Consider the following 22,011-nt stretch of genomic DNA (forward strand, 5'->3'; position numbering starts at 1 on the left):
ATTTTTGTCTACGGTTCTGAAGCGAGCCTCATAACAGTTTTGCCTGTGTTCTGATTTTATTAAGTTTGTAACTCATAATCCATCATTTATGTGTTTTTTTTAAAAGAAAAATAAACTGTTTTGCTAAATGCATTATTTTGTTAGTTGTAAAAAAGTGCACTTTTGTAATTCATGTCTCACTAGTTTTCATTTAATTGAAAAGTGTTTGCAGTTGTGGGAATGTGGTTAAGTACTTCTTGTTAAAAGACCAGATTGAGTTCCTTCTACTCTATATTTAACCTGGGGGTGGCGCAGTCGAGCAAGTTTTGTAGCACTTTATGTTAATTGGGTTTTCTGGGTTTGAGTGTTAATGTACCTATACCTATAGCATGTTACACATAACATCAATGCATACACATAATAAATATGATCATTGTATAATTTCTTTGCAGCTAGGATGCCACACATTCAATGACAAGATCAAAATCTTTGATACAGCAGGATTTGAATTGGGGAAAACAGTAAATGCCACGCTAATATTAAAGAAGATCATAGATGGTGAAGTGGCTGAAGACACAAAGGTATGTAAGTAATGTTAATGCAATGATGTGTAAAAGACTTGTAGAAAGCATTTTGAAAGTGCATTGGCTCCTTTGAGTGGCTCAGCAGCTGTAACATCATTGAATACTATTTTTACACAGCATGATGAATACAAGTGAATACAGTTCTCTCTTCCATCATTTACAGTGGCATACAGAAAAACAAACACACCATGCATTTACAACTAATGCTTTCAACTCCTTTAAAATTCAAATTCATGTCAGAAGTAGATACAACTTTCAAACAGCCTTAGCTTTTTAATTTTTTAATGTCAGATTTAACATGTTGGACTTGATCTTTACACACACACACACACACACATCTATGATCTATGCATCATGCTTTTTTTTTTTGGGGGGGGGGGGGATTGTCCCCATTATTACTCTGAAAGAAAACACAGCTTATTTCAATTGTACTGAAACTGTGTGAGTTAAAACCACAGCAATTAACCAGACTTAATATGTCAGTTAAAACATTCCCTCTCAGTAAAATCATTAATCACAAACATGCAATTTGTTATTAATCATGATGATTATCAAGTTAATTTGATTTCCAGCAGGTCATTTTAATAGACCTCAGTCTCTGAATAGCTGCTCTGCTTCTCAGTGCATATAGATGACTAACTGGAAGCATTAAAAAAAAATTGCAATCATCTCAGAAAAAGGGACTTCTCTTGGTAATATTTTAAGTGTCTTTTGAGAAATGGTAACTCTTTTTTCTAAAACTTTTTTTTTGTGTTTATTTTTTAGTTTGCAGATAATCTGAATATAAAAAGCACAATGGAAGGAGACAAAATCCACTGTGTTGTGTTGGTTATATCAATTCATAGCGCTGAAAATATGCACCCAGCCTTGATTCGGTTTTATGAAGAATTAATTGGAATGCTCACAGAGACTGGTAATATATAATTGCAATAGCATTGTGTGTGCTAATTTCTGTGTGTATATATTTATAGACTTTTTATGCTCGATATACAATATTGTGTTGTATTTATTAGGCTTCCAAGCCGTAGGCTGGGGAAGCCTATTGTTTCTGTAAGGATTATTATTATTATTACTATTATTATTATTATTATTATTATTATTATTATTATTAGGATTCTAAGCCATAGGCTGGGGAAGCCTATTGTTTCTGTAAGGATTATTATTATTATTACTATTATTATTATTATTATTATTATTATTATTAGGCTTCCAAGCCATAAGCTAGGAAGCCTATTGTTTCTGTAAGGATTATTATTATTATTATTATTATTATTATTATTATTATTAGGCTTCCAAGCCATAGGCTGGGGAAGCCTATTGTTTCTGTAAGGATTATTATTATTATTATTATTATTATTATTATTATTATTATTATTCTTTCTGCCGAAACCTCATTGCAGAAACAAAAAATCGGGTTTGTAGGTAGGTGGCTATGTGTAGATAACAGGTTAGGCGTCCAATCTTGCGCAAGTCATATGGTTTGGCAGCCATATTGGATTTTGTGAAATTTTTTAAAACGCCTATGCTTCGGAAACCGCTTACTCTAGAGTTCTGAAAATTGTTATACATGTTGAGGGATAGTCCTTGATTAACTGTTGTTAATATGAAGCTGATTGGTTATGTGGTTTGGCAACTACATCGATTAATGTCATAAAAATGTCGAATTCTCAAAATTCAAACATCTTCTCCTCTGAAACCGCTTATCCGATTGAAACAAAAATTGGAATAAAACATCTCAGTATGGTCATCTGTTACGCTAGTTCAAAGGAAGTTGCTACTGTGAAAATCGTGGCGTCCACGCTGCATGACATCATCAACACACGCAACTGGCTATAAATCTGCCTATGCTGCACCAAAATGCACGACATTGCACACGGATGTAGAGGTCTATGGGATGTAGTGTCATGGTCAATATGGTGGCCTTAGGTCACATGGTGTGGCAGCCATCTTAGATGTAATGATATTTTTTGTGCAATTTTCAAATGTCTTGTTCTCATGAACGGTAAACATTACAGCTCTGACAAATTTTGTACATAGTGCGCTCATGCCCACGATTGATTCTACTTAAGGAAAAGTGGATCGGTCACATGGTGTGACAGCTATGTTGGATTTCGCGTAAAACACTTAAACAACAATTCCTAATGAGCCTTTTGGCTTATTGACTTGAATCATGAGTATACGTTATCTTTGTACTGTCCTCTAAACAAGTGACTAAGCAAAAGTTCCTACATCGACAAACATGACCGCCATGAGCAAATCAGTATGGGCACTGATGCCAATTTGCCCACTTTTTACCCTGAAATGACACATTCCACGACAGGGGACAGCTTACTATGGAAATTGAGCCAAAAACGAAACTTAAAAACCTTAAAAGCCGCCATATTGGATAAATACGGTAATTGAAAATAAAACATCTTGCAGCAGAACACAACTGAAACAATTACATGTTTAATACATTAGCTTTACAAGTCACACGAATGCAGTTTGCTTAAAAATCGTCATATCATAATTTACAACTGAACTGTGGTCAAATACAGTCACAAAACCTGAATCTGTTGAAACGAAACCGTGTCTGTAATCCATTTAAAAGAAGCTCATGAGAAAGGGGAATGCAACTTTGAAGCTTGATTCTGCTTAAGGAAAAATAGATCAGTCACATGGTGTGGCAGCTATGTTGGATTTTGCGTAAAACACTTAAACAACAACTCCTCATGAGCCTTCCTGCTTATTGACTTGAATCTTGGGTATACGTTATCTTTGTACTGTCCTCTAAACAAGTTATTCAGGAAAAGTTCCTATTTGAACAAACATGGCTGCCATGAACCAATCAAACTGCACGACATCATCAACATACGCAACTGGCTATAAAACCGCCAATGCTGCACCAAAATGCACGAAATTTCACACAGATGTAGAGGACTATGGGATGTTGTGCCATGGTCAATATGGCAGCCATTGGTCACATGGTGTGGCAGCCATCTTAGATTTAATGAAAATTTGGCCCAATTTGCAAAAATGCTGTTATCATGAACGGTAAATAGCACAGCCGTGAAAAAATGTCTACATAGTGCGATAACCAATGCACATAAAATTTACGATGACTGCTTGGAAGCCGTAAAGTTGCTCATAACTCTACTTATTATTATTATTATTATTATTATTATTCCCAAACATCATCGCAGAGTTATGAAAACGCATACGTGAGTAGATGCCTATGGCTGAGACAACCAGACTGGCGTCCCCGAATGAAAAAGTCACATGGTTCGACCATCATATTGGATCTCGTGGAAATTTTGGGAATTTTTCAGAACTCCTGCCGTTAAAATCAACTTAAGGTGGAACTGTGACAATGGCAGCAGATAGTGCAGCAATGGCCTATAAAAAACATATGTTCTGTCGAGGTCGATTGAACAATTACTTTCCCCGCTACGCTGGATTGGCGCCAAATATGCAACAATCTTTTTGTCTTAAACCGCAACGTCAATCGACACCTAAATTGGCACGCATGTTCATGACCAGGTCCTTTCTACCGTTTGTAAAATCCACACCTTTTCGTTAAAAAACATGGCCGCGGTGTGCAAATAACCGTTTCACGACGGCTCTATTTTCATACATTTTTGCATAAATCCAAGGTGCAATACACTACAGTCATGAAACTTTATATGAACATAGAGACTCACGTGAAGTACTGGTGATATGAAAATGATACATTTTGGTCACATGGTTTGGCAGCCATATTTATAATTCTAAAAAAAATTTTGCAACCCATAATAACAACACCATTGAACTTATGCTCTTCATTGTCAACACAATTGCACAGACCATTGGAAATAGCTGCTCAAACAGATTGCTCACACGGCGCAGCGACCATATTGGAATTTACGTTAAATTTTAACTCCTAGGGCATGCCGACAGGGTCACAGTTATAATGGAACACGTATGGGAAGTCATATGTGCTCTATGAAAAAATCTCATCGCCTGTTACCTCTGACCTCCACTAAAGGTCAAACGTGATGCATGACATCATCAACATACGCAACTGGCTATAAAACTGCCTATAACTTCTTATCGGCTGCACCAAAACGCACAAAATTTGACACAGATGTAGAGGACTATGGGATGTTGTGCCGTGGTCAATATGGCGGCCTTTGGTCACATGGTGTGGCAGCCATCTTGGATTTAATTAATTCTGAGCAATTTTCAAAAGTCTTCTCATGAACGGTAACGGTTAGTGCGCTAACCAATGCGCTTAAACTCTAGTTTACATTGTAGTTACCTAATAAACGTATGTGTTCTTACACAATTACAGTGTCCATAACTACAATGTACTTGATGTAAGTGCACAATTGTATCAGAAAAGGGTTAAAGTTAGGTTTGTTAGGGTAAGGTGTAGAGTTATGATTAGGGTTGATGATAGGATGATGTAGGATTTGGATTATATTATGCATATATGTAAGTACACATGCATTGCTACTAAGTAGTGTGGAGTAATGGTTAGGGCTCTGGACTCTTGACCGGAGGGTTGTGGGTTCAATCCCAGGTGAGGGACACTGCTACTGTACCCTTGAGCGAGAGCAGACGCGCGTGAGGAGAGCTCCTGCTCAAAGTTTATAAAACAGTGTTTTCAACTTTTTATTTTCACAATCTTTTTATTTAATCTTATTTCTAAAGTAGCAGTGCACCTTTTTTGTTAATTAAAACTTTTATTTAGTGTTTTAAAACACATTTTATTTCTTTTTTCTTTTGTTCTCCTACACTTGCTTGTTTGCAAGTGTAGGAGGGCAGCCATTTTGGCTTGTTTTTTCTTTTGTTTGGTTTGTTCTTTTAATTTTTACTTCCTTTAAACTAGTTTCTTTTCTTTGCTTTTTAATTTTTTATTAAAGAGCACTTTCTTTAGTTTATTTTAAAATCATTTTAATCACTACACTGTTTTAGTTTTTGTTTTAAAAATCATTTTGTTTTAATCCCCTGCTTCTGCCTTGTGCAGAGTGGGGGAAGGGCAGGCAAGGAGCACAGGCCATGTGCTCCTTTGTTTGCCCTTAGTTTGTTTGATTTTTGATTTCTTTTAAGTTATTTTTGAATTTTTCTTTTTCCCCTGCACTATTGGAGTGCAGGGGTGTGTGATTTTGTGTTTGTTTATTTATTTAAAAAATAAACAAATACGTTTGTTTGTTTAAAAAAAAAAAAAAAAAAAACCTTTGTCCTTTTGGTTGTTTTATTTTTCTTTTTGTGTGTGTGTGTGAATTTTTATTTTTGTTGTTTTAAAACTAAATAAATAATTTTTGTTTGTTTGTTTTATTTTTTTGTTTACTTAATTATTATTTAAAAAAAAAAAAAAAAAAAAAAAAAACTTTGTGTTCTGTGTACCCCTGCACTATTGGAGTGCAGGGGTGTGCAATTGGGTTTGTTTTATTTTGATTTATTGTTTGTTTTTTAATAAATAAATAAACAGATAAAATTTAAATAATGAGTGGGCAAGCTCCACAGGCCCCAAAAAAGTGGGCACAGGTGGCTGCAGGGGAGGCTGCAGCCCCCTTTAAAAACATAACGAGGAGGCACGGGGTCAGGTGCCTCATCAGAGATACCCTCTCGATAGAGGCCATGGTGAAAGCCATGGCCAAGGTGGTCGGGCCATCGACCACGCACACCGCTATCGAGAGGGGTCTCGCGGTTGGGGGGATATACGTCCCCATTGAACCCTTGGAGGGGTTGGGCAGCAGGGTCGTCCTTTCAAACGTCCCACCTTTTTTGAAGGACGACCTCCTGAAGCCCCATCTTCAGGCCCTAGGGGAGCTAAAAATGGGCATCCACCCCATCCCCCTAGGGTGCAAGGACCAACCCCTCCGCCACGTGCTGTCCTTCCGACGCCAGGTGACCATCCACCTGGCGGGGAGGGACGCCGTGGAGGGCAACTTTTATTCCTCTTTTATTCCTGGGAGGACTCGGAGGAGGTGCGGTGCTACCACTGCAAGGAGCTGGGGCACCAGAAAAAGAGGTGCCCCAAGCTCCAGCAGGGCGCAAAGCCACCCGCGCCCGCACCGCGCCCCACCGAGTCCACCTCGCCCCCGGGGCCCTCCAAGAGGCCCGCAGAGGGGGGCAAAAAAGTACCCGCCCCCCTCCCAGGAACATCTGAGGGGGGAAGGGAGAGAAGGCCCCCGAGGTGGCCGGACCCTCCGTGCCTCCTGAAAGCGTGCGGGGGGAGAAGGCCGCCGAGTGGACCGCGGTCGCCCGCCGCAAGAAGAAGGTGGCGGCCAGGTCCACCGGGGGGGCCAAGCGGGGGGAGACGAAGCCCGCCGCCGCACCATCTGGCAGTGGGTCAGGGGGAGTCCCAGAGAAAGGGACTCCCTCGATGGCACGCCCCGCGAGGCAGGGCGGCAAAGCCGCTCGTAAAACCAAACACCTCCTCCCCACAGAGGGCGAGGAGAGAAGCGCTGCTGGAGGTGGGCTCCCCGTCGCCGTGGCAGGGCAGGGGACAGCCTCAGACGGCCTCAGAGGGAAGAGGAAGGCGCAGGCGCGCCTCCCCACGTGTGCACGCAAGTGCACACGTACCGGCCTCATGGTGGGGGTCCCCGGGGGGGGCGAAAGAGGGCCCCCCAAAACCAAAGCGACCGCCTCGGCCGGCAACGAGGGCCCCGGCCCTCGTAATGCCTCAGAGGGGGAGAAGGAACCACCCCCCGAGGCGGTCCAGGGCTCCGCGGAAGCGGTGGAGCCCATGGAAGAGGCCCCCGCCGAGAGGCCAAAGGGGAGGGAGGAACCCGTGAGGGCAAAAGAAGCCCTTCGGGTAGATCCCCTCCCCGTCACACTAAAGACCTCGGAAGCCGGCCCCGATTCTACCATCGAGGGGCCGGCCGCAGAGGAGGTCGCCGAGGGGGTGCAGAAGGGGCCCCCGAAAGAGCAGCTGCCTTGGGCACCGCCTTCCTCCGACGGCGACACGGGTCCTGAAACCTGTGTTGCCGAGGAGGGGGTGGCAGAACCAGCTCCGCGGATAAAGCGGAGCCCATGCAGGCGACCCCCGCCGAGGGACCGGAGGGGCGGGATGAACCACCCCTCCCAGAACAAGAGCTGCCTCGGGCTCCCGAGGCAGGCGTGGGCTCCGCAGACAACGCGGAGCACATGCAAGCGACCCCCACCGAAGGGTCGGAGGGGGGGAAGAACAGCCCCCCCAAGAAGAGCTGCCTCAGGCTTCCCTCTCTAGCGGCGACGGGGGTTTCGGCCCTCGTGCTGCCGCGGAGGGGGAGAAGGAAACACCCCCTGAGGCAGCGGTGGGCTCTGTGGAGCCCACGCTTACATTGGTCTCCGGAGCGCAGAAGGGAGAGGAAGAACCAGAGAGGGCAGAAGGTGGTGCCCTCGAGGTAGATCCCCTCCCCGAAGTGCAACGGGGCCAAGAAACCGGTCCCCGACCCAGCACCGAGGGACCAGTTCCAGTCACCGAGGGGGCGCGGGAGGAGCCCCTGGAAGAACAACCGCTTCGGGCTTCCCTTTCCGGCGGCGACGAGGGCTCCGGCCCTCGCGCGTCCGTCGGGGGGGAAACATCGTCCGAGGCGGTCCCGGTGACTGATGCGGAGGAAGGGGAAGGACCCGAAAGGGTGTATCCCCTTTCTCTAGGGGAGGGAGGGGAAGGACCCGAGAGGGTGGATCCCCTTCCTTCGAGGGAAGAGGACGGGCCTGAGACCGTGCCTCGGACCTCAAAGGAGGGACCCAGAGCGGGGACGACGAGACCATCCTGGGGGTGGGGCGCAGGGAGGACCGGTGAAGCTCAAGATAAGGCGCAACGCTCTCACCCACCAACGTGAGTGCGTTGTGCTTTACCATCACGAGGGGGGCGATGGAGAGCTGAGGGAGAGGGAGGAAGATACCGAGTCCACGGGCAGCGTGGGCTCGGAGGTTCCGTCCGTCTCTCTCCCTGACATCCCTGCGGCGGATCTCCTGGAGTTCTTGGAGGCCACCGTCCACCGCAGAGACAAGGTACAGCTGGCCCTGGACAAATGGGGGGATTTCCAGAGGATCCTAACCTCTGTGAGGTCCTTCCTCAGGGCCAGCCACGCCAATAAAACTTCGGGCTCGAACGTGCACATTCGGGCCTGCAAGTTACACGACCAGTTGGTGAGCTTCGGGAGAACTCAGGATCTCCCGTGAGCGTCACCGACTACTCCTGACAGAGGATCATGTATCACATCGGTACCGTGAACGTCAACGGGTGTAGGGACCCTTTCCGCAGGGCCCAGGTAATCTCCTACCTGAAAAAAGGGGGTTACTCTGTGTGCTTCCTGCAGGAAACCCACACGACCCCAGAGGCGGAAGCCAGCTGGCTTCTGGAGTGGGGGGGGAGAGTGTCGTTCAGCCATCTCACCGGCACCTCCTGTGGGGTGGCGACGCTCTTCTCCGGGTCCTTTCTTCCCACGGTACTCGATGTGGTAGACATCGATCCGGGCCGTCTGTTACACCACCGGATCCGGGACGGCGACAGTATCGTTCACCTGGTGAACGGGACCCACTCGAGCAGAGCGCGTACGTAGAGAAGAAGAGCACCCTGCGGGACCTGCAGCTCCAGCGGTCCCGGGGGGCGTTTGTGCGCTCGCGGATCCAGTTCCTCCGGGAGATGGACCGCGGCTCACACTTCTTCTACGCGTTGGAGAAAAAGAAGGGAGACCGCAGGAACATCACCTGCCTTCTGGCAGACGACGGCTCCCTTCTGACGGATCCGGAGAGAGTGAACGAGAGGGCCAGAGCCTTTTACTCTGACCTCTTATCTCCGGATCCCGTCGACTCCGACGCGTGCAGGGTTCTGTGGGATGGGCTTCCCACGGTCGGCGAGGGCGTCAGGGATGAGTTCGAAGGCCAGCTGACCCTGGCCGAGCTCTCCGACGCCCTCAGTCAGATGCCCTATAACAAATCGCCGGGCATCGACGGGCTGACCGTGGAGTTCTACAAGAAGTTTTGGGACTTGCTGGGGCCCGCCTTTGCGCGGGTCCTGGCGGAAGCCTACGAGACCGGGGAGATGCCCCTTTCGATGAGGCGGGCGGTCATCACGCTCTTGCCCAAGAAGGGGGATCTCCACTGCCTGAAGAACTGGCGCCTGGTCTCGCTGCTATGCACGGACTACAAAATCGTGGCCAAGGCCGCCTCCCTGAGGCTCAAGTCCGTGCTGGCAGACGTGATCCACCCCGACCAGTCCTACACGGTCCCGAACCGGACGATCTTCGACAACATCTTCCTGGTTCGGGACCTGCTGCACTACTGCAGGAGGACCGGTCGGTTGGACGCCTTCCTGTCGCTGGATCAGGAGAAGGCGTTCGACCGGGTGGATCACGAGTATCTCTTCGGAACCCTGCGGGCATTCGGATTCGGGCTGAAGTTTGTCGGCCTCTTCCGAATGCTGTACGCCTCTGCCGAGTGCCTTTTGAAGGTGAACTGGTCCCTGACCGCACCCCTCGCCTTCAGGAGAGGAGTACGTCAAGGCTGCCCTCTGTCCGGACAACTGTACGCGCTGTGCATCGAGCCCTTCCTCTGCCTCCTTCGCAGGAGGCTCACGGGGACGGCGCTCGGCGCGTCGGACACGAGGGTGGTCCTGTCGGCCTACGCCGACGACGTGCTCCTGGTGGCCTCCGACCCGGTTGACCTGGAGAGGATGCGGAGCTGCCAGAGCGTCTACTCTGCCGCTTCCTCTGCCAGGATCAACTGGGACAAGTGCTCCGGGTTATTGGTGGGTCCCTGGCGGGTGGACTCCCTCCCTGTCGCGCTCCAGCAGTTCAAGTGGAGCGCGGACAGTATTAAATGTATTAAACTGATGTAACTTTCACTATTATCTGCTGTATTATTGAATTGTGGTTTGTCACACTTGAGAATTATTGTATTTCTTGTTCTTATTGTATGACTTATATTGTAACACTTGAATGTATTTGTATTTGCTTGCGATTGTAAGTCGCCCTGGATAAGGGCGTCTGCTAAGAAATAAATAATAATAATAATAATAATAATAAATATCTGGGAGTCCACCTGAGCCCCGCAGAGACTTCGGTCGCAGCCAACTGGGTGGAGTTGGAGGACAAGGTGGCTGCTAGGCTGAGGTCGTGGTCGGGTCTGCTTAAACTGCTTTCCTTCAGGGGACGGGCTTTAGTGATTAACCAGCTGGTGGCGTCGATGCTTTGGCATCGACTCACCGTCCTGAGCCCGCCCCCTGAGTTTGTGTCTAGGGTCCAGAGGAAGCTGACGGACTTCTTCTGGGCCGGAAAGCACTGGGTCTCTGCGGCGGTTCTGAGCCTCCCTCTGGCCGAGGGAGGGCAAGGGTTGGTGTGCATCAAGAGCCAGGTGCACACCTTCCGCCTCCAGACCCTGCAGAGATTCCTGTACGCAGACCCGGCCCCGCAGTGGTGCACGCTGGCGTCCCTTCTGTTGCGCCAGCTGCACGACCTGGGCTACGACCGGCAGCTCTTTTGGATCGACCTCCGGGGAATCCGTCTCCCCGAGCTGCCGGTCTTTTACCAGGACCTGCTCAAGACCCGGACCATGTTTGACATCGGCCGAGACGCGGTTCCGACCGAGGGGGAGGAATTCCTTCTGGAGCCCCTGCTGCACAACCCCCATCTAGGTGCGCAGGCGTTGGAATCCCCCGCGGTGCGGAGCCTGTTGATCTCGGCCAAGGTGACCAGAGTCTGGGATCTCCTGGATCACCAACGCTCAGCGTGGCTGACTCCCGAGTCGCTGGTCGCCAGGGCGACTCGGGGGACCCTCAGAACGGCCCGCCGAGCGATCCGGGAGTGCAAAGCAGCTTTGCACCCAGACTCTGTCGGGTATCTCGAGGGGGTCCTCAGGACCGGGGAGCCATCGTCCCTCCCTACCCCCGGCTCTCCGGTCCTGCTGATCAAACCAAAGGATCGGGCTCCCCCTCAGCCTCCCCTCGAGAATCACCTGAGCAGGATCTCGCAGTTCTCCTCAACCCCCCTTCGTTCCGTGTCGAGGAGGACCCTGTACACGATGGCGCTCCACACCCTCCACTTCCTCGCCCTCGTCTCCCGCCGAGACACCGCTTGGCGGGAGCCCCTCCAACCCCCGGAGGGCGAGAGTCCCCAGTGGGAGGCCTTGTACTCCCCGCTGGTCCCCAGAGGCGCTGGGGACCTGGGATGGAGGATGCTACACGGAGCGCTCGCGTCAGGAGAGGTCCTGCGTCACTTCACCGACTCGGACCCTGCATGCCCTTTCTGCGGCGAGTCCGAGTCGGTATTCCACATTTATTTACTTTGCGCCAGGCTGCAGCCGTTCTTTTTAATAAAAATAATATCTACTACATAAATACACAGTAATTAGAGACTTCATTTTAAGTGTTAACAGTCCAAAGTACAGTAAAACCCTTAAACCACACCTTAAAAGAACACCACAGTTTCTCATTTCCCCAAAAATTGTTTTAATATGTCTTCTGCAGTGGTCATTACCTGAAGATAAATTACCTTGTGTTTGGTTACGTGCTCCTTCCTTCAGCTCACTGTGGTAGATTATCTAGCTGGTAATAACTGCTGCGTTGAACATTACTGCTTAAAAATAGGTCTGGTGGCGAGTCCCTGAGTGGCTCATCTGGCAAAAGCAGTACCGCGCGGCGTGCAGGATGAGTCCTACAGAGCAGGTTCAAATCCTGCCTGTGCGCAGTTAGACGGTCTGCGCTGGGGACTCCAAGGGGGCGTTGCATTGGCTCTGACGCTCCCAGCGGGTTAGGGAGGGAAAAGCCGTCAGGGACTGTCTCTCCTTATTGAGCCATGGTGAACTCTACAGGCCAGACAGCTGGTAAGCCTGGGCAGAGATCTGCAGGGCTGACCTTTGTCCTCCAGAGGTCGGTACCTCGCTGATATCCGCTCTCCGTTTGCTGGGTATAAAAAGGAAGTTGGCTTGGTTGTGGGATAGGAGGATACTCACTGAACCTTCAGATCTTCTTAGTGTTAATCAAGTCTGTTAAATGAGATGATTGACCTGAAACATGATCTTGTTTTCTATCCACTATCACACTATACTCTATATAACACAACACTTCTAATGTATCACTTTTCAGGAGTACCATGCCAGCTGCTTGTTACACTCGATGAACTTGTCAGGAAGACTGAGGATTTGAAAAATCTGTACTGGAGAAGCGATATAAAACAAAAGGTGAGTCAAAAGAATATCAACATGGATTTGATAGAGTCCAAGTAGCACTAGTCCTGAACAGATAAATGGGTGATTTTTTTTTTTTTTTTCAAATAATCACTAGATACAGGAAAGAAGAAATGTATGAAGTTAATTATTTCTTATAAACATCAACTGATTTCGGTGAAATGTGGTAAAACCCAAACATCCAGAAAACGGTCATCCTTTTTGGATGGGTCAAAGTCAACCCAAATGTTCAACTGTTTACTTTGAATACAACAACGATTGTTTGTGTGGTAATAAAAACAAGGAAATATAGAGAAAGAAAAGCTGTAAAATAAAACTGAAAATCACTGTGGAGTATTTCTGGAGGACATCAAGTACAACATGTTTCACACGACACATGCAGCAGGCATTGAAATGTGCTGTTCTTTCTAAACTAATACTTTATTCATTCTCTTTCAGATTGAAAACGTAACAAAGAAGATGAGAATTTCAATGAGCAACGTCCTTGTGGTTTCAAACTACTTCGAGGAAATGAAAATTAACCAAATAAAAGGAATTCTGCTGTTGGAGGCGTTTGCTCAAATACTGATGGCAGCAAAACCCTTTCAAGAGAGAATGTAGAGTATCACCTGTCACACCTGAAGCACCCTGACGCCATTATTCAATTGGTTAATTGATTGCCAATCAGAGAATAGTCACTTGGTATATAGGGAAGTTGATTCCTTTGTTTGGAGAGAGACTGGGAGCAGCAGGAGGATGTGGTCCCAGATACAAGAAGTATCACCCAGTCAGCGCTCTCACAGAGTTGCTTTTTGTATTTCTGAAAATTCAAATCATACTCTTTGTACACTTTGTTATATCCATTTCTAAACTATCAGCTTTGCATAAACAGAAAAAAATGTCAATAAGCAGCTTTGAAATATTCAGCATTTAATCTACTGTTTAATCATTTTATGAAAAAATGATTAAAAATACTCTACTTGAGTACTCTCATTTAAATCTAGTTCTAACGTCAATTAATGATCTTTGAATTAATCAGCAATAACCTTTGCATTATATTTTGGAAGTTCCTTTAACCGGTTCCTTATTAATAACAGCTGAATCTTACAGCTTACAGATACTTTGCAATAATGTAAAAGACTGAGGAAAATGAAGAATGTGAATCACAGGTGAACATGAGTCTTAGTTTTCAAAAATGAAATGTGAATGATGTTTTTTGAAATCAAATAAAATCTGTCTTTGTTTCCTATTTACTCAGCACTTTCACTCATGTTTGCTGTTGCTATTGTATTGTCCAGTCTGTCTAATAAGGAGGTTTATTCAAACACCTTTCAAATGTATTAACTTCAGGATGTTCACATTACTAACCACTGTATTTGAAAATCCCATCTCATACATTTCCCATGTACTGTAATATAGCTTCCCTTAAAAAATGGCTTGGATAAATTAAGTGCTGTGATTGGCTGAACAAGATCAGATAACCATGTGCTAATAATTGTCTTACCGCACGGCTATGACATCATAGACCCACTTACTTACCTGATCTATTAATATTACTACACCTTAACAGTAACAATGATCTAAACAGTGTTTTTGTAGGTAAAAATGTCAACATACAACTGAAACAGCATTTAAATCACTCAATAATCTTTTTTTTCATCTCTGTCACTTAGAATTACAGAAAAATTGGCAAAGATACTGTGGTATTTATTTAGTCAGAGAACAGAACAAAGAAAACTCTGAGGCAAGCAGCAGCAGTAACACTATTCAAAAGACATCTGAGAAATCACCACGCAAGTCTCACTCAGCATGTAATATACTGTATATGCAGCAGCAGTATCTACTTATTAAACTAAATGTCACCTTATAAAACTGACCAGCTAGTAGGCAATACTTAAACTCGACACAATAGATACATCTCACCACTACCCTCCGATTTCAGAAACATTTAAAATAAAATTAAAATCTCTCCTGCTCTCTGCTGACACAACCATTGGGCTTTTAAACAAGGTCGGGTTCGGCATAGAATTCTATTGTTCTCGCCGCGGACGGGAAGCACTGCGGCACTGCGCAAACTGACACGGAACTCGTTTAGTCCACATGTCATCTAATGCTGGTTTACAATCTGGGGACATTATGCCGGTTACCAGCATCGGTGTGAAAACAGCCACAGAAAGTATTGGTCAGCTTCTCTTGAAGACCGCAAAGCCTGAATATAAGAGAACATACAAAGAGGCGGTTAAATGTCTAAGAGACACAAATGGCAAAATCATAGACGAAGAAAAAAAAACAACAAATATATTAAATGATTACTTTTCACAGGTTTTCACAAAGGAGGACATGGACAACATGCCCCACATGTCGACCTGTTCCTATCCAGTTTTAAATAACTTTAGCATAACAGAGGCAGAAGTGTTAAAGGGACTAGGAGCTCTTAAAATAAACAAATCCCCTGGGCAAGATGAGATCCTCCCAAAAGTACTCAAAGAAATGAAAGAATTTATTTACAAACCGCTAACCAAGATCATGCAACAGTCTCTTGAAACGGGTTGTACCGACAGACTGGAAAATGGCAAACGTATTACCGACCCACAAAAAGGGAGACAAAACCGAACCAGGTAACTACAGACCAATAAGCCTGACTTCTATTATATGTAAACTTATGGAAACTATATTAAGATCCAAAATGGAAAATTACCTATATGGTAACAATATCCTGGGAGACAGCCAGCATGGTTTTAGGAAAGGGAGATCTTGTCTAAGTAACCTACTTGACTTTTTTGAGGATGCAACATTGAAAATGGATAACTGCAAAGCATACGACATGGTCACGACAGTAACACTATTCAAAAGCCATCTGAGAAATCACCACGCAAGTCTGACTCGCCATATATTTGCAGAAGCGGCATCTACTTTTTAAACTAAATATCACCTTATAAAACTGACCAGCTAGTAGTTTTCTATACTGCTGTACCTGTCCAAGATTCAGGCCACCAAACTTGTGTATCAAAATGTTATACAAATTGCAGACTTGATTCTACTGCAACAGGGACAGGCAACCGTGTCACTTCCAATCCATTCTATTGCAGCACTCTGTTCTATCCAGACCTTTCATTATTGAATTGACCTTCCAATCCATTCTATTGCAGCACTCTGTTCTAACCAGACTTTTCATTATGTTATACTTTAAACAGAGTCCTGCAATAAAATGGACTGGAAGTGCCAAGATTGCCTAGCTCTGTCCTATAGTGCTGATTTCCTATTCTAAACTCAGTAGAGGCCAGGTGGAGATCACCACAGCAATGGAAGTTGGGCTGAAGTTAAATGAAGTCAGTCTCTACTTGCAGAGAGAGTACAGCAGCTGGATTTCCTGTGAGCAATCACCTCTTCCAAGCGTTACGTCTGGTGCAAGCCCAACACTGCACATCACCACGTCTACAGTTTATGTACATTGAGTACTGTTACATTTTCACAATACTGAACTACAGAAATCTGCAATTGGTTTGTCTGACCGGGTTCACAAGAATCATTAAGTTCATCACTAACTGTGTCCATGCAAGTCCTCCTCACGTCTATGATAGGGGTGCTGTGGTTTGCTTCCTGATGCTGGATTTCATTCGACTGACTTGACTGACTTCGTAAGAAGTACTGATCAATGCGAGGCCCTTGTCCCTTCTCCCTCAAGCATTTCATTCTCCCTTGATGAATCTTCAAACCCCTGACCATTGTTGCCTTGCTCCAACCGCAGACACAAACCTGGAATTCCATGTCTTTGTTAACTGCAGATCTTGAACTAGTCTTTTGTGAAGTACTCTCCATACTCATATCCGTTTCCGTTCCTAAGTCGTTAACCGTGTTGTTCAATGTTGAGTCATCTTCCGCCCCCGCTCTCGCAGACTCTAGGGGTATTTTTCTCTTTAATTTCTTAGACGCCTTGGGCGGGTGTCTCCAGCATCCTGTAAACACAGAGCTGGATACTGCTGATAAGGGTAGCTAACCCTTGCCTGCCCCAATGGGGTCTCTTTCCTCCTGTCAGCTCTCTCTCCAGGCTATCACAAGGTCTTTCCCTTGTTTGTGTATAAAAAAGCGCCTCAATAATTTCTAAAAAAAATGAATAGTAAATGAAAAACTGCTGATTTTTACACCTCTCAATATCTCGAAAAGTATTTAACCAAATGAGCCTGCCAATCTGACCACACATAAACATATTCATGCATATTCGTGGGGTTTTACTCCCCTTTTGAGCTAGTTGTAAAATCGACTTTAAACCTTCGTTCAAACCTTAACTACAACATAATTTAAAGGCTAAATCAACTGAAGTGTCTATCGTTTGCTTGCAATACACTTGCTGTGATGGGAGGATCTTTGTCTTCCCCAAGTGGATATAAGTAGTACTGCAGGCTAGTACAGTTTAGAAGTAACTGTACTGTAATGGGGACTATAATGGGGATCAGAGAGCCAGCTAATTCAATACAGTCTAGTATAGAGAACTCTGATTTGATTTCCATTACACAAGAGTAGATCTTAAAACTTCATGCTGATTTGAACTCGGCTCTCGCCAAGATAAGCACCAACTAAGACGTAGCTTTACAGTAAACTAATGTTATCAATAGGTGTCTCCATCCATTTGCGCTTCCTTCCATATGATGATGTAGATATCCTTCTGTCTGGTGTTGATGGCTGAAGTGTAATGCTGGCTCCAGGGATCAGCTTATTTTGCATCCCTAGCGCATCAGCACACACAACGGCTGCGATGCTGGCTCCGGGGATCAACCACAGTGTGGTCTCCCCAGCGCATCAGCATGACAACCGTTTGGATTGAGCTAAGTAGGGTACATCTCTGGGGTCTTCAAGTGGGCACCTTCCGTCCTCGGTGTTTCGTCGACTAGCCCACGACACTTCAAGAGGGCTCGACGGTGATTCTGGCGTCCCAGCATCACCCCCCTCTGTCCCCCACTCAACTCAGCCCAGCTTACTTACCTGTACATCAGCGTTTCTTTCTTTCTATTGTGCTTGAGGTCCCCAGCCAGAATCTTTCCGTTTCAACCACAGCCAGTTGCTGCTCCTCTCTGCTGCTTCAGATAAGTTCTTCACTGTGCGACGCAACTCTTGGCCACTGAATCCAACGTCTCTGAGAAACCGGGTTGTAGAGTGTGCCACAAATCCTCGACAACCCACCTCCATTGGGTAAACACCGACTCTCCATCCTCGCTGTTCCGCTTCAGTGGCTAGTTGAGGATACCGCAGTTTCTTCCTCTCATACGCCTCATCTACAGCATCCTCCTATGGCACTGTTAACTCTACCAGGTGAACAAGGCGTGCTGATCCATACCACAAGACATTATCTGGTCGAAGGTTAGTGGTGGCAATCTCAGGTGGAAAAATAAGCCGTTGACCAACATCTGCCAGCATTTTCCAGTCTCTAGCAGCTTCCAGTTGTCCTGGGCGAGGATTGGTTTTAACACCTTTTCTTGGTGGTTGCTCTCCTGGATGGAGGAATGTTGTCTTTTGTGTGTAATGTTTTGATGGAATAAGTGGCAATTTATTGGTCATGTTACGCTTGTCATACAATGCTAAGGCCAAACATCACAGCACCTGGTCATGGTGCCAAGTAAACCGTCCTTGGCTAAAAGCCACCTTACATCCTGTCAAAATGTGCCTTAATGTTGCATGTGATGAACACAAAGGACATGAGGGATACTCCCCTACCCAGAAGTTTAGGTTCTGTGGTGATGGGAGAACATCATATGTTGACCTGATGAGGAAACTGATCCTGCTCTGTTCCATTGACCATAGGTCTTGCCAGCCAATCTTGCATTGTTCCATACTCTCCCATGTCATCCATTCTCCCTGCTTGGCCTGGGAAATGGCATTTATACACCTCATCCTCTCCTCCTGCTTTTGCACCTCATTGACTACCATCTTCCTCCGTTGAGCTGGTGCTGCCTTGTACTATGTAGGAGGAGCTGAACTGAGACCAAGACCCCTTCTTCCATGCTGAACTTGCCCCATGATATCACCAATTCGAAGGGCAGCCTTTGCATCCTCCACAGCTTTCTTTGCCACCCACTTCCAGTTTTCAGCTCAGGTGCTGCCTCCCTTACGCATTTGTAGCGTGACTCTACTAATGTAATTTCCAGTCTGACCTTGGCGCACTTAAACTCCTCGGTTAGAGCGGGTGCTGGTAGCTGCAGTATTCCTTTATCATAAAGTCCCACTCTACTGAGGCAGCGTGGAACTCCCAACCATTTCCTGATGTATGAACTGATTAAGGCTTCCAGCTTCTCTACTGTTGTCAAAGAAACCTCAGACACAGTCAGTGGCCACAGCAACCTCGGCAGTAGACCAAACTGAAAGCACCAGTTTTAGTTTGCCCGGTAAAGCGCTGCTGTCTATGCTCTTCAACCCTTCCACTGCTTGTTGTCTAACTTCTCCCACACGAACTGTGTCCTTTAGATCCCTGTCGTACCATCTCCCAAGACTCTTCACTGGCTTCTCAGACAATGTTGGTACTGCCTCACCATTAATGAAGAACGTTTTATCTACTACTTTGCCTTAATTACAGAGATGCTCCTTGATTTAGTGGGCTTGAATTGCATTTGTGCCCGTTCAATGTTATTGGTTAATTTGCCCAATAACCGATTAGTGCAGGCTACTGTTGTAGTCATGGTTGTCATGTCATCCATGTATGCTCGAATTGGTGGTAGTCGCATTCTAGAAGCCAAGCGCTCTCCTCCCACTACCCAGTTTGATGCCCTAATGTTTACTTCCATTGCCATGGAAAAAGCCAGTGGAGAAATGGTGCATCCTGCCATTATTCCAACTTCTAGGCATTGCCATGTAGTGCTGAATTCTGAAGTTGAAAAACTAAATTGCAAATCTCCAAAGTAGGCTTTCACAAAATATGTTATTGTCATCAGTACACTGAAAAAAATCAAATACTTCCCAAAGAAGTTTGTGTGGCACTGAATCATATGCATTGGCCAAATCCAGGAATGTCACATGGAGCTCCTTCCTCTCCTTTTTAGTTGATTGAATTTGTTGCCATATCACATTGATGTGTTCTAAGCATCCTGGGGAACCTGGAATGCTCGCTTTTTGTACTGAAGTGTCAATGAAGCAGTTCTTTAATAGGTAAGTTGACAATCTCTGAGCAATAATGCTGAAGAAAGTCTTGCTTTCTACATTTAATAGGGAAATAGGGCAAAACTGACTGATGCTTGTAGAATCTTTTTCTTTAGGTATAAAGACTCCACCTGCTCTGCTCCATGTTCTTGGTACAACCTGTTTTTCCCATGCCACTTTCATCAATTTGCACAGGATTCGTAGAACTCTTGAAGCACTCTTGTACACTCTGTACGGAACTCCATTAGGCCCTGGAGATGATGAAGCCTTTGTGTTTTTCACAGCTTGCTCTACTTCTTTCCACTTAGGTGCACAGTCCTCCATTTGGTATTCTGGTGGATTGATAGGTGGGATGTCTGAAGGAATTGACATAGGCTCCTGCCTTTTTGAATCTGTATGTGTTTCCTCCAAATATCTCTCCAGCTCAAACTTAGATGCCTTTAGTGTGCCATTTTTCTCACTGGTGAATAACTACAAATCTTTGAATAACTTTACAAATTTGAATAGGTCTTTATAAAAGTTAGCTCTCGCACGCTCCTTTTTGTAGCGTTTCCTTAGGTGCTCAGCTCTGCGCAATGTTACAAGCTTATCTTTTATGACCCTTTGTAAGAGATTGAGTCCCTCCTGACTTTGTTATGCTCTTTTCCATTGCTTCCTCAGCTGTTTCCTTTCTCTAACTAAGCATTCAATCTCCTGCTGCCGTCTAGAATTTCCAGGAATAGTTTGTACTTTTTTCCTTCCTTTTTTCAACTGCAAACCTTTCGCTTCCATATGCGTAGATGATCTCCCCAAATTTATCCCGCTTCTTTTCAAATGTTCCACTTAACCTTTCCAACACAAAACAGTGATCCGTGTTTACTGTGTCCCACACAGTTTTCTCACAAACTCTTGGCCATTTAACTCTAGGCTTGTGCCCGTTGAGGTTCTTTTCTCTCTTACACTGCACGAAAATAAAGGTTTACAAATTTAGTACATTTGTAAACAATTTGTAAACCTTAAGTTTGCTGGGGTTTACAATGTCATAGTAAACCATTTTGTAAACTGTATGTTTACATTACGTTTACACACACCTATGTGAGTAAACATTGTTTACACAATGCTTGTAAACTACACACCAAAATACCTTAGGTTTACAAAAGGTTTGCATGTGTATAGGAAACCGCATGTAAAATTTAAGTTTGCATAATGTTTACAAGAAACATATGTTGAGTAAAACTGATTTGTACCTAGTATACACAACAACTGCATTAAACATAAGGTTCACTAAGTATCAAAATTGTAAACCATTTTAAACCTTATGTTAAAAAAAGGTATATTTACATGGTTTACTCACAATCTTTCTGGTATAAAATAGTATTGAAGGGATAATGCAGTGGCCATATAGTTTATATTGCTAGCTGATTCCCCCAGTCTTTTTAATTGTTTTGTAACTTCATGAGAAAGCTTCAGTGTAATATATATGTTTTTAATTGTCAGAGCTTTCCTAGGTTTTCATTGCCCCACATTCTCTGAAAACAAATATATAAAACTGATGACATAGTGAAATCCTACTATCAATACCATTTTTGTGGGGTGGCAGTTTGCAGTATTTCATTGTGATGATTTTTTTATTTTTTTATCACTATACCATAAAAAAGTGTTAAGCAACATTACATGTGTTTGCCCATGGTATGCTCAGCAAAATCACCTGCTCATGGAAGGCATGACCAGTCCATCATGCTGAACGCTCTGGGCAAACACATGCAATGTTCTATGGCCCGGGCTCACTCCTTCTCATCTCTTGTCCCTCATTTATGGTATCAGCTGTTCATAAGCATCAGGACAATGCCGTCTTTCACCACCTTCTGGTGTCTCCTCATCACCTACCCTGGACTGCTTATCCCCTGCTGTGTTGGCACTGAACTCTGCTGGGGAAAAAAAAAACCATGAAGGACTGCTGTGCTGTAAGTAGTTCATCTTGGGTTGTCTGTCGGGACTGTACCATAAAATAACATTTGCTTACTAAGGCGTGTGTACATTAGTTTGTGTTACATGGTGGATTGAGGCTGCAGTCTCTTTGGGAGACTTAATTTAGTTTTTGAGCAGGGGTAGAAAAAAGCTGACATCTGAGTGAGGCGTTAATTTGAGGGCACCATTAATAATATATATATATATATATATATATATATATATATATATATATATATATATATATATATATATATAT

Source organism: Acipenser ruthenus, chromosome 34 (genome assembly GCF_902713425.1).
Source record: "Acipenser ruthenus chromosome 34, fAciRut3.2 maternal haplotype, whole genome shotgun sequence".
NCBI classification, from domain to species: domain Eukaryota; kingdom Metazoa; phylum Chordata; class Actinopteri; order Acipenseriformes; family Acipenseridae; genus Acipenser; species Acipenser ruthenus.